This window comes from Hylaeus anthracinus, unplaced genomic scaffold (genome assembly GCF_026225885.1).
Source record: "Hylaeus anthracinus isolate JK02 unplaced genomic scaffold, UHH_iyHylAnth1.0_haploid 11994, whole genome shotgun sequence".
Lineage (NCBI taxonomy): Eukaryota > Metazoa > Arthropoda > Insecta > Hymenoptera > Colletidae > Hylaeus > Hylaeus anthracinus.
The window spans coordinates 8,290,891-8,303,691 of record NW_026534341.1 but is presented as its reverse complement, the minus strand read 5'-3'; the positions used below and the strand labels follow the sequence as shown (position 1 = coordinate 8,303,691).

The 12,801-nt window shown below is 42.7% G+C and overlaps 1 protein-coding gene across 3 annotated transcripts in view; it reads left to right on the top strand.

Moving 5' to 3' along the window:
- Positions 1-12,801, top strand: part of LOC128888918 (storkhead-box protein 2) — a 113,671-nt gene that overhangs the window by 35,829 nt on the left and 65,041 nt on the right. Inside the window, exon 1 of one of the 3 annotated variants that reach the window (XM_054146136.1) lies at positions 12,449-12,727. The exons of the other annotated variants lie outside the window; for them this stretch is intronic. The gene's annotated coding sequence lies outside the window, so the exon portion shown is untranslated. Of the gene's footprint in view, positions 1-12,448; positions 12,728-12,801 lie in introns of those variants that run through there. 3 annotated transcript variants of the gene reach the window in all.

Here is a 12,801-nt window from a genome sequence, read left to right as displayed (position 1 = left end):
AATATTACACGCCGGGTGTTAATCGACCTCCACATCGTAGACACCACAGAATAGTTTAAGCAGGGAAATCGCTCTCTATGACAATTTGCTTTTCTTTTATGTTACCGTCGGCTCCTTTGACCAAGTAGAATTTAGTGGGACGAGATTCGATTCGAATAACTTTGTATGGAGGATTGGCAGTGTTTATTCGATCAAGGAAAAATTAATCTTTGGAGAAATATTGGGCGTTGATAAATGACTCTAACGCACGGCAAAGGGTTAAATGAAATGAATGCTACTGAAGATTCCATATCACAGACGAGATTAATCAAGACTAATCCTTTGTCTTTTTGGAGAAAGAGAGTGGTTCAGCCACCGGAGAAAGGCTCGTCCTCGCGATTCTTCGCGAAAAAAGGAGCTAAAAAGGAAGAGTGATTTTAATCGAGAAACTCGCATGTTTGACGTCTATCAAGGTCTTCGTGCGTCCATTGCCGCGAGCCTAATAGCACAATAAGCTAAAATACTCGGGAATCAATTATAGCCGGAGCTTCGTAATTCGTTAGAGGGAAATGAAAAGTACTTCCATTTGTAGAGACTGAGTAAACAATTTCGACTAACAGAGGCATTTAATTGGTAGAAAAACGATCGCAATTACGTATATAATTTCATTAAGGTCCAGGACTTCCGTAATTGCACTTGAGTTTACTGTTGTTTCAACTGGAGGCGATTATTAGCGATGATGAATTATTAAAATGACATACGTACATAACGTGATTAATGGTTTCGGTTACTTGGGTTGTTGGATTTTCTACGCTTGGAGTCTTGAATAGCTGTGATTTCTTACAGAACAGGAATAACAAGAGGCAAGGAAACGAAAATGAATAAAGCTTCCATTTGTAGAACCATTCGACTTAAATTGCCTCGCACTTTAAAGCTAGCTGTACCTCATCGTCGAAGAAAAAATTGAAAATAGAAACAAGATACTGCTGTAAACAGGATTCGTGCCACTACACACTGGAACCATAATCGTTTACGGGCGACGTGCGTTTAGACGTTACGATGAACACACGAGCCAACGATACGTTTCGACGTTGGGTAACGTAATTTAATTACAGCTCAATTTACGCTCCCCGCCGGTGTTACGTTTCATAAAGCGACTTTTTCCACCTTCGGAGTTCTCGATTCGACTCGCCTTCCACGGAACGAAACGCGCGTTCGCTTTCTCGAGGAATTCTCCTCGGTCTCTGGGGGACTCGGCCATTACGGATCCCGACTCGATCATTTTTAATAATTATACCTCTGGTTGAAATTGTCCGGACGATATCGATCGAAGTTATTCCTTGTGTACTCTAGATTATTATTGCTAGTTCCTCCGCTATATGAATGTCAATATTTGTTATGAATCAGAAACAGGAAGAGTCCCACCTACGTTAATAACGCTCGATCACGTTCATTTTATAAGTCGCAGTTATGGTAATAATTGATTCGGGGTCTTTTTCGTTCGCGTCTACAACTTTCCTGAACCCGTAATGCTAATTTCACGCACCTGATCATGTTTTGCGGGTTATTTCAAAGGAAGTGAAACCAGTCTTCCATATTAAAAGAAACGATGGTATCTCGCGAAGTTGACAGTGCCCTGAGACAAAGTTGATTCGAATTCTTAACTCAGATTCGTATTTGTTTGAATAATAAACTGGATCCTCGATAGTAAACATGTTGAGTATAAATACATTAATCATCGCGGAAGTTTTAAAAAGTCTAACCGCGGTATGATTTATGAATCGCGATAAACGCTTGGAAAAATATAGACTCGATCTTTACAATTCGCGCGTTCTTACAGTTTTAAATTCCGACGATGCCTGTAAAACAAAGAACGCAAAGGTGAGGTAAATAATAGCTCGTTCGGTACAGCGAAATGATCATCTTTCACTAACACCGTGGCCGACGATAACGCGACTCGACGATCCTGGAATCATTTTCCGCGAGAAACGAGACTCGTTCTATAAATTTCAACGGGAGGACAATTCGCGGTAAATCATTTCCTAGCGGCAGCGAACAACTAACGGTAATTGGTCTAGTCGCTGCATAAGCACTACCTGGTCCCGGGAGGTAGCGATATTAATGATCGCTGGTCCGACGTACAACAAAGACCCCGTTTTTCGTTTTGTAGTATCGCGCGGATAGTTGGCGCACTCGGTACACGGCCCGTTTTCCTCCTACGACTACTTTCTTCTCTGTGAAAAGCACCAGCGAGAGGAAAAGACTCGCCAGACGTTCTTACGTGACGTTATTGTGCACCCCGTCGGAGTAAACAATGCCACTTAATCGCCAATCATTTTCTTGGATGATAGAGAATATAAAATTTACCTTCGTTAGGGATGACACTGACTTCAGACGGTGATTTTGATACGCTCTATAATATTCATACTTTCGAGTCCCACAGAAAATTAAATCGTTTACTATTAATGCAGACCTGAATCGATTTGGTACTACTCAGGATTTTTTTTATATATTTGATATTTAATTTGATGTTTCTATTAAAATGAATTCTACACCAGATATTCCAATTCCGCGAATAACGGATAAGGAACTATTATATTTATTTGACCACTTTCCTTTGCGTAAAAAGCAGCAGTAAGAAGGAAAAGGTTCTCCCGGCGTTTTACGTGACGTTATTAGACACCCTCTCCGGAGAAACAATGGCATTTAATCGACAGCGATTTTCTCGATGCGGGGATAAATTTAGTAATTACGACCGCTAATTTCGAACCAGGCGCTGGCGTGTGTTCCGTCCTAGAGTGCAATTAATTATTTCACCGGGGCGTCGTCGGAGCAATTCCGACGGAATGGCTTTCGTGCCGTGTCTGCTTCGTGTCTGCAATCCTGTTCGCTAGAGAATTTCAGTGCAAACAACGTACAGAATTGTGGGAAAAAATGCTGTGGAAATTCTTCGTATACACGGCGTTTAGGATTGGAACCCCACTGCAATCGTAATTACAAACGAAAGAGATACTGGGAATTGGAGCTCTGGAGAACAGCTGCTTTTCGTTTACTTTTACTACTTAGAGTTTTAAGAGCAGGACAGATGGTCAGAGGTTTGGATAAATATACTGTCAGAATAGGAAGCTTCATTTGGATTTATAGCGCGGGCTCGCAACTTTCAAAAACATAGTAATTTCTATAATTTTAATTTGTGTCTTCTTAATGCTTCATGATTCCAAATAAATTTGTAATTGTAAATATATACGTGTACATAGTTTATTCATGTACATATTTACAATGGAAAATTTATTTGAAAATATGAAGCCTGTCATTTAAATTAGACAAATTTCTTCAGTAGAGGGTACGAATACTTACAAGACTGGCTGTATAACGTATTCACAGAAAATTTTGAGAATGAACCAGAGATACAAGTATCGAATTGAAATGTCGACCAGTCGACGGATAAATTTCGTTTCCACGGAGCAAGTGTAGCTCAGGTCCGGTTACGATAATTGAGTAAATGATTTAACGAGCGCGCGACTATTCGCGAACCGCAGGGATATTAATGATCGCTGGGTCGTGCTGGTACTCGTCTTACTGTTCCATTTGCAGCTCGAACACACGCTGCAGATTGTTTTCCTCCTACGAGCGTCACTTTCCTCTCCCCCACACACCGCAGAAAAAATCGACTTTCAAGACTCGATCCGAGCCCCACCGTCGCGCGTCGACTGTCACCAGGAGCAAAGAGAATGATAATCAATAAATTCATACTCACGGCTGAGCACTGATTTATGACGCTTCCTACTTGTACATTTGTCGATTTTATCATTTTTCGCTTTTCATTCGAAGACTGACGTAAAAAAATAAAAAAGAGTTCGAAATGATAGATTATCAAAGTAATATTTTTCAAATTCTGAAATTACGTTCGACCTTTGAAATCGTCTAAGTGTCCGTCAGAAACCATGGGAACCATGTATTTTTATTCGAACACCAGCGCCATGTGAATGAGAGCGATTACCTCGAGGATCGGTGTTGACTTCTGCATGGTCGTGCGATTGCACGCGTAGATGTGAAAAGCGAAGTGGCGAAGTGCATTATATAATGCGCCAGGCATGCATTGTGTATTATGTATGGTAGAGTAATTCAGCTTCTTTTCGAGGGGAGATTGATTAGCCGCAGGAACGTCGTTAAAGAAACCTGAAGGCGCACGGAGTGCGTGGGATAATATTGAAACGCTGAGAACGAGAACGGTGTATATCAATTTGACCTCCTTTTTTGAGATGTCAATGCTTACACTGTAGCATCAGAAGCACAGAGGAAGATTTTTTGATCTATTTATTACTTCCACCAAGCGTTCTGTTCGCGAATCATTGTATTTTAAAACCGCTGGTTCGACGATGACGTCTTGCCACGCATTGAAGTCACCAGAGCGGCGCGCAGTAATGATAGTAGAACTCAACCCTCAACTGCGTGATGTCCTCAGAGCTAAGACTTCTAACAGGTCCACAGGTACAGCTACCCACTGTTCAACTCGAAAATTAATTAATTTATGAATATAAGTATTCAAGAAATGTTTTCTCCTTGGAGAAATAAATTTAAATTCAGGCTACCCTGTAGTTCTCCAAGTTAGGCTCAGCGAGCCAAGCAAAAGAGCTAACCGTACGAGAAAATTGACCCGACGCAATTATTCACCGCAAGATTAATAACGATAAAGAGCGTACGCGAATAACAGTGAATAATTCACAACCCAAATCGCTAATCGTTCCCCACCAGAAAAATCGGGGACATGGAAGCGATCATCGGAGATAAATGGCGGCACATGAAAAACACAGGGGAGAGTTCAACTATTAATCGCCATTCGTCGATCGTTCTGACTGCGTTAATTTATCGCGTCGATTCCCAAGCCCGTTTACGAGATCGTGGCCGACGGAAAGTGAAAACCGTCGACTCCTGTTTCCGTCACGATGGCCTGTCATAGTCGGAGGACCATGACGCCGGTACGACACAACCGATAATGATCCACGCGCCTATAATTAGCCCCCGTGGCTGCGGGAACGTCGATTAATCGCCGCAGCGACGAAGAAACGAAGGAAGAAATCGATCGAGATGATCGCCGCGCGTAATGATCGTCGGTGCACGCGCGTTGCGCTCCCGCAATTAATAATGCAACGCTGGCCAAAGCGTGTTCACGTTTCTAGGTATTTCAAAGATCTTCCGCCGATGAACTCCGACCCGTGCCAAAGCGCAAGCTTTCTTCTCCGTGCCACGTGACACTTATTATTCCCAGCTGCACGATGATAAACTAATGATTCCGCCGTTTCCGCGTTCGATGCTTCTCGTTATTCCACTACCGGTTTCCGTTCGCCTAATGCGGACTACCTGTTATACGGAGTGTTTACGTTGACTATCGCAAGGGTGGTGTTAAAGAGAAAAATGGCGGGAACACTGAGAATGAGCACTTTATTTTCTAATTTCCGAGGAAGATATTTAGTCTATTTTTTTGGTATAAAAATCTACGACGGGAGATGAATTTAATTACACTAGGAATTTTAGATGAAGTTTATTACCTGGTGAAAACTGAATTTTGTATACATGTATTTAGATTGGTTATTTGCATTAAACATTAGATTTCTCCTAAAGCGTCCAGGTGACACTGAGAATCTGACGCGGTTTGATAAAGAACATTCGATGACGTTAATGATCTCGAAAGAGTAACGGATAAACAGTTATCTATCTTTCCCTCGTGACTGGAAATTTTTAATTAAACTTTCAATTCTCCGACGTGTCGCATCCTTGTCGTTGGTCGAGAATGTCTCCTCGTAAATTTTCATCGTGGACTTTCGTGTCGCGCGTTGCCTCGAGTTTCCGTCGCTACTTTCATTCCCGTCTTAATTTGCCTCCAAGTGTCGACTGCAATTAATCTCTATCCGCCGTTCGAGATTTCAGAGTGACGTATCTGGGCTATTCTTGGCTATTGAGAGATTTGATCGCGTGCTCTGGAATAATCGCTAATTTTAGATTAACGTTTCTTAGCGGCAGCAAACACTGGAATACCTCGATACCTGAACATACCATCAAGGTGCAGGTGAAAAATTCGGTAATATCTGTTTTCAAACCAATTTAACTCGAAATAAAATCAGCGATAAAGACGATTTCACTATCATCGCGACCAAAATTCCTCGCGATACGTGAATACGCGCCTGATGGAATTATTCAGGCCGGAGATTCTAAAACTGGGGAACAGGTTGCACCATCGTCGTCGAGGATCTCGCCTCTCGTTATATCCCGTGCAATTTATCCTGCTGGATAGTGTTACTCCCCTGACAACCGGTAGTCACACTCGACTGCAGTTGACATCCTTTACTTGGATACGTTTCTGCTTCATATTCCTCGATTTACGTTCGCGAGTTACCGAGTTGCAAAACCTGATCTCCACGATGACATTTTCTCTCCCGAAAGCGATTAGACCAACCCGTTGGTACGCCATCCACAAGAATCCGCGTTTCCTTCGCGCACCATTTCCTCCTATGATGAGCAAACTTCTTATCTAGATGGACATTTCAAATAACGATCCAAAAATAAACATTTGTTTATGCGCTGCTTGTTGAATAAAGATTAGAAATTGAATTACAGAATTAAATATTTCTACGTGTCGCAGGATTATTCGGATTAAACTAACTCTCCAGGCCTGGAATGTGGATGATCAGTTTGTTTTACTTTTTGAATGGTTTTCTCCGAGTAATTGTGAAACAGCTTTGGGCGTATGTGTGCCAGAATATATGTAGGATTCTTTTCTTTAACGAGGATGAAGGGATTTAATTACAAGAACTAAAAAACATTTTAAAACGATGCTCTTCGATTGACACTTTCAGTTCGACTGCCGTTTTTGCCTCATAACTCTAGGCTAAATATACACGTGAAAATATGTATTGTACATCACGGAATGATTGTACACAAATTTCTCGCGGACACGAGGCCCGAAAGTTCAATTTACAAAGCTGTTCCATCGTCGACCTTCGCGTGAGTCGACGATATAATGTTTCACCGCGTTGCCCAGAAAAGTCCCAAGCACAATGTTGAACGGAGTTAATTTTATGGTAATGCCCAGGCAATTAGTGGCCCGACATCGTGGCGTGTATTACTGGCAATTTATAATATGCAGCGGTAGTACCGCTACGTTTGCCTATCGCCGATCAAGACCCAGTTCCATAACTCAACGCGCTAACCGAATTGAGGCTGGCTCACACGCGATCCTTGTTTTCATTGTATCCAGGATTGATACGATTCCTGCGGTTGCACGCACGAGAATCGATCCGGGATTATTATTAGCTCGAGCGAAATCGGGTTGTCCGATTTTTCGACCGAACTCCGTGACTACTTAATCGATGGGTTACTTTTCAGTTACATTCCTTGAAAATTTTGTTTGTAATATTGTTAATTTTATCCCTTTTGAAATGAAACTTACAGAGTTGATAGACGAAAGAACAAGTTTTAAGACGTAAAAAAAGGTTTTTTAATTAAAGACAATTTTCCACCCCCAAAAAATTCACAAATTTCGCTTTGGTTAATTCTGTATGTGTCCCTTTAATGAATGTCCTTGCGTGACGTATTCTTTTGGCACGCCTTCTAGTTTGCTGGGACAGAACGATCCCTGGTCGAGACAGCCCCCGACCTACCATGGCAAATAATGTTCACGTACGGTGCAATTTATATTGTTGAGCCGCATTATCCCCGCGGTGACCTGCACGCTAGCGGCTCTGTCGCAATTGACATCCTTTAGTCGGGAATGCATCAACTCCTCACGGCGTCATCCTCGTCATCCGCCGTTTTACCGTTGCTTGTCATTATGGAGATACGAAGCCCCCAGGTACCGTGGTATCCTCTCGTGACCTCGGCCGCTGCCTTCCTGAATTTTTTTCTCGCGAACGTACACACGTACCTGTCACACACGTTCAGTGGCGTATTATCCTACAGTCGAACAAAACATCTACGGTCCCTAAAAGCAATGCAGCTCATCGTAGAATAGTGTCTGTTAATCATTTTTCATCCCCTTTTTCCTTAAAATGAATTTATTAATGATTCTTGGCTGTATGAAATTTACAGACATTATGAAATAGAAATTCTAAGGCCGTTTTCAGAGCTAGAATACGTTTAGGAATTGATACGTCGTTTAACCCTAAATTAGTTCAATTTTAAATTACATTAGTTGCTATTCACAAGTCCCTTTTATATTCTGTAATAGAAACTATATTTCACGAATTTCTGAATCAAGCTCCTTCTTTCTTAGTGTATCTTGCTAAAAAAATTCACAAGTTTTTCTTTCCAATTTAATTTACAACCTATTAAATACCCCTGACATTCAAACTCTTCGGTGCTGCGTATCTTGGGCCCCACGAGGTCGTAATGGCGCCACTGCGCTCAGATTCACCCAGAAGGAGGAATCCTCGCTCGCCAGCGAAACGAACAGGTTTCTACTACGGTGTATCGATGATGCTGCGAAAATCGTTTACGATCCTCGTAGAAACTTCTCTCGAGATCCCTGGTCCCAACGTTTTCCCTCGGTTTGACGAGACACGGGACCCCGTGCACGGTGGAATAGGATCCGTCTCTGGTCGCACGGGTGATGGATAGTATTGTATTCGTGCGCCGCGATTGATATTAATGGACGGCGAGGATAGTTGCGTCGCAGCTCCAGACAGACTACAAGAACCTATGCGGTTTTAATGCGAATACACGCGCAAGGTACATTGTCCTGGGCTTCGGTAGGCAATATTGTAACCTGGCAATCTCGAACGGCATATGGACGACGGTCGAAGTCATTTCCTGTAATCTGCCGTGTACGAATACCGGGAATCGACTCCTTGTCCTCGAATGTTAAACACTGACCAATCCACAGTCGAACATACTGAATCGATAGGTTGCGATTGATTTACTTTAAATTTTTCGTAGCCTCCCGTTTCGTAAACAACTGTATTTAGAATGTATAGCAGAGTATTATGACGAAAGAGAATATATCGTAGCATACTTAAAAATTGTTTTTTGAGAAGTATCACAAGTGTCAAGAGGTACTTTTCATCGCTCATGAAGATCGAGACCATAAAATCGTAAACGTTTCAACAAGCCTCACGCTTGGCGAGCTATGAACGACTTCAAGTTTCATATTTGCCTATCATTATGTATATTTCACCTACTTCTTATCGAGACCAAGTGAATCACGTAACAGGCGTATCACGACGCGAGTCGAAGGCTGGAGCAACCTTTGCACGGGTCGTTGGCAAAAAAAAATTGTTTTGAAATTCGAACGGCTCAAGATACGAAGCACGCGACCTCGAACGAATGAGAATTTTTCCTATGTATATCTTCTCGGACACGTAGTTGCGTAAGAGGATCTAACTTCTTACAGCCCATACTCGACCAGTCATTCATATTTTTTTTTTTTTTTTAGATAATCCACGAAAATGTGAAAATTATAGAATTGACGATTCCCATTAGCGAACGTTCGCGAACATGTTCGAACGAGCCAATCGTGTTAATCGTTCAGGGTTGTCCGTAAATTATGGTTGATTTTCAGCTTCTTCGGACATCGTTTCGCGAGCTTCTACTAATTTACTCGCGCGCGATCGTTTATCGAAGGTGTCGTAGAGGGTACGAATAAAACGAGAATGTCTGTGGCACCTCCTGGACAATTTAAACGATTATTTATTCCAGGCTCCGTCGTAGTCGTGGTGTTTTATAATTATTGACTTCGCAGATTTAATGGCCGGCGAGCTTTCCCGCGTGGATATCGTTAACGAGGGCCCAGCCGTGGCACTCTTGCGCGCAAAAGCGTTAAGGATAAATAAAACACGAAATGAAATGAAAGTAAATGCATTATGCATGTAGTAAGAGTAACGATAACTTCGTGCTCTGTTTCGCGAACGAGGACGATCATTTTAGCAGACGTATTCTCGAGCAATTTCGCGGGAATTGGATTATATTTTAACGAATTGGTTCTTTTGCTGTCTAGTTAAGTCGATGCTAGATATACAAATTCTTTCCTTTTTTTTTTGGATGGAGCTCTTAAATATTTTCGTGTTTAAAATTCGTTTCATAAAAGTATAAAGAAATCGAGTAAATTAAGCTGTTGCAATTTGATAGATTGGGGAAAGCCTGTCATTAGGAAAGCATAGCATTCCAAGAAAATTGGTTAAAGATCCGTGAAAGCACTAAACAAAACACGCGATGGCACTCGATTGACAAGTACTTAGCCGTTTCACGGACTATTCAAGCCTCATCGTGGAACGAGGATCGAAAAAGCTGCACAGGAAGACGTAAATCCACATTAATTGAAAAGTTCCTAGAAGGCTGGCGCCGATAGCACCGACAAGTGCAAATTAGTCCGCCAGAAGGCAACGTAATAAATAGGAATTCCTACCGTTTCTCTCGCGGCGATGCTAAACGACGCCAATAGGTGCGAAATTATTTTCATAAGCGAGTGCGAAACACGTAGTTTCTCGCAGCCCGGATTCCTCGCGGAAGCGATGCTCGCACGCATCAAGGTACATTAAACGAACAGAAAAGGTGGACGTCAGAGCTTGACGAAAATTGATTCGTCTTGCTGAATGAAACATGGTCTTTCAGGTGAAGCTTTCAACTAACGATCGATTAAAATCTGAATTATGATAATCGAGTAAATTAAGTTGTTGCCATTTGGTAGTTTGGCGAAAGCCTGACATTTGGAAGCGATAGCATTCAAAGAAAATTTACCAATGAAGGCGTTAACCCTTTCAGACCTGAAAAACTCCCACACCAACCTCGAGACTATAGATCCTGGTCCCCTCGAGACCCGCGGTAAAGATTGACTGCGGTATACCTGCCCATCCGCGATGTCAGCGGGCAGGGGGATGAGAAAGAAGAGAAGAGAATCGAAGACAAGCGATCGAAGTACCCAGGGTGTCCATAAGGAAGCAGAGAACGAGGCGGGAGCTTCGTGTTCGCCGTCTCTTCTCCTTCTCTCGAACGGCGAGGTATACGAGCGTAATGGACGAATGGGCAGCTGCTGGCGAGGATTTAACGCGCTGGCCTGGGTGGTCCGGGATAGATACGTATTCACGAGAGTTATATGTGCTTGCGGCGCTACGTATTCATAACCTTATCCACGCTCGGCAGAAAATAATACCGCGCGCTATTCATTATGTATACGTATGCGCGCCGACGCGACTCGCGTCCGCGACTTGTGCATCGGAGCGGACCGCATGCAGCGCAACTTTTCCTCGACGAAAGGGAGCGCATAGTTCGTGTCTTCGACTTCATTGACGGGCACCGGGACGCTTACAATGAGGTTCCGTTGAATCGATGAATGCTAGATAAACCCAGCCGCGATTTAATAAATCACGAACGCGTTTTCGTGTACCAGACCGGTTTCTGCGACGGAGCTAGGACAAAACATTGGATTCCTCTGATTTAGAATTCCCTCGGTGTGCGAGAGAGATATAATTGCGGATGGAGCTCCTTTCTTTCTTTTTCTCGTGTCTTTCTGATCGAGATGATTATGGATGCTTTGTGTATATAGCTGGAGACACTCAGGAAGCGATTTTGAGGGAGTTTGATTTCGAGGGATAGTCGTGTATCAATTTTTTGCTAAACGAATTTCTTTTTCCGGACTCGATTCGTACGCCGCTTTACTTCGTTTTCCTTTTGCTAACTGCTTTTCCTTTTTTCGCGACGCAGGCATGCGGGATGTTTGTCAAGTATCGCCGCGGGGCGAACTCGTGCGTAATTATACACTGCACCAGGCATCGTTATGTAATTAGAACGTCGTAGATACGAGTTTAAATTGTACGTACAGCGGTCGGTTGGTATCAGTATGCATTCAGCATGCACGAGCCGCACGCGGCGCGACTTTTATTCGTGGTCGTCGGTAGGTGGATACATCTCTACGTGGACGACTTCAACTTCATTGTGGGCCCTCGTACCGCTTACAATGAAGTCACGTTGAATCGATGAATGCAGCACAAAGCGGCGTCGTTGCCTCGTCATTCTGCCCGATTTAATAAATCACGAAAGCGCCGATACGTGCATCCATAGCATCATTAACATCCATATCGTGAAATCAAACCCCTGGGATCATTCATTTCGGGATGAAATATCGTCGACGCTGAACGCTATAATAACGACCAATGGAATATCGTAAATTCGATACGTGTAGTGGAACGAATCGGTTAATTGGTCGCTTGTTGCAAAAAAATTGTTACAATATTCAAAATCCATGTGTTTGCGGTGTTCGTGGACTATTTTCATTTAATCACCTTGTATATTCCGAAGGAAGCATCTTATCTTTGAAAATGTTTGTTGTCAAGTATAAGGCTTTAATTGCGTGTATGGTTCTCTGTTAAATGTCAAGGACCTCGGTTTTTGTAAGAAGTCGAGGAATTTAAAGGTTCGTAAACAAAGTTCACCGTCAACGGTCGTGATTGTTGTGTTTCGAGAATTTCCGAGTAGGGTGGGGACCTTTGCGGTCACAGGCAGTCGATTACCGGATCGCGAACGTTGAACATCGAACGTCGAAGAGAACGATTGCGTATCAAACTGCGAGAGACTATACTTTATTGAACTTCGTGTTGCGTATATCTGTGTGCGTGTGCGTGTGTGTTGTGATACAATAATAAACTGTGCTGGTATTAAACATTCGGTACGAAGCTTCATCATGGACGATACTCCATGGATATGGTTCACCAACACCAACATATTGCCACCCCTTCAAGTGTTACACCATACGTAACATCAGGTAGGCTTCTTAATATTTTTCCTTGCTATCGACAATTTCGATTACGAAACTTTGTTCACATATCTTCGATCTAC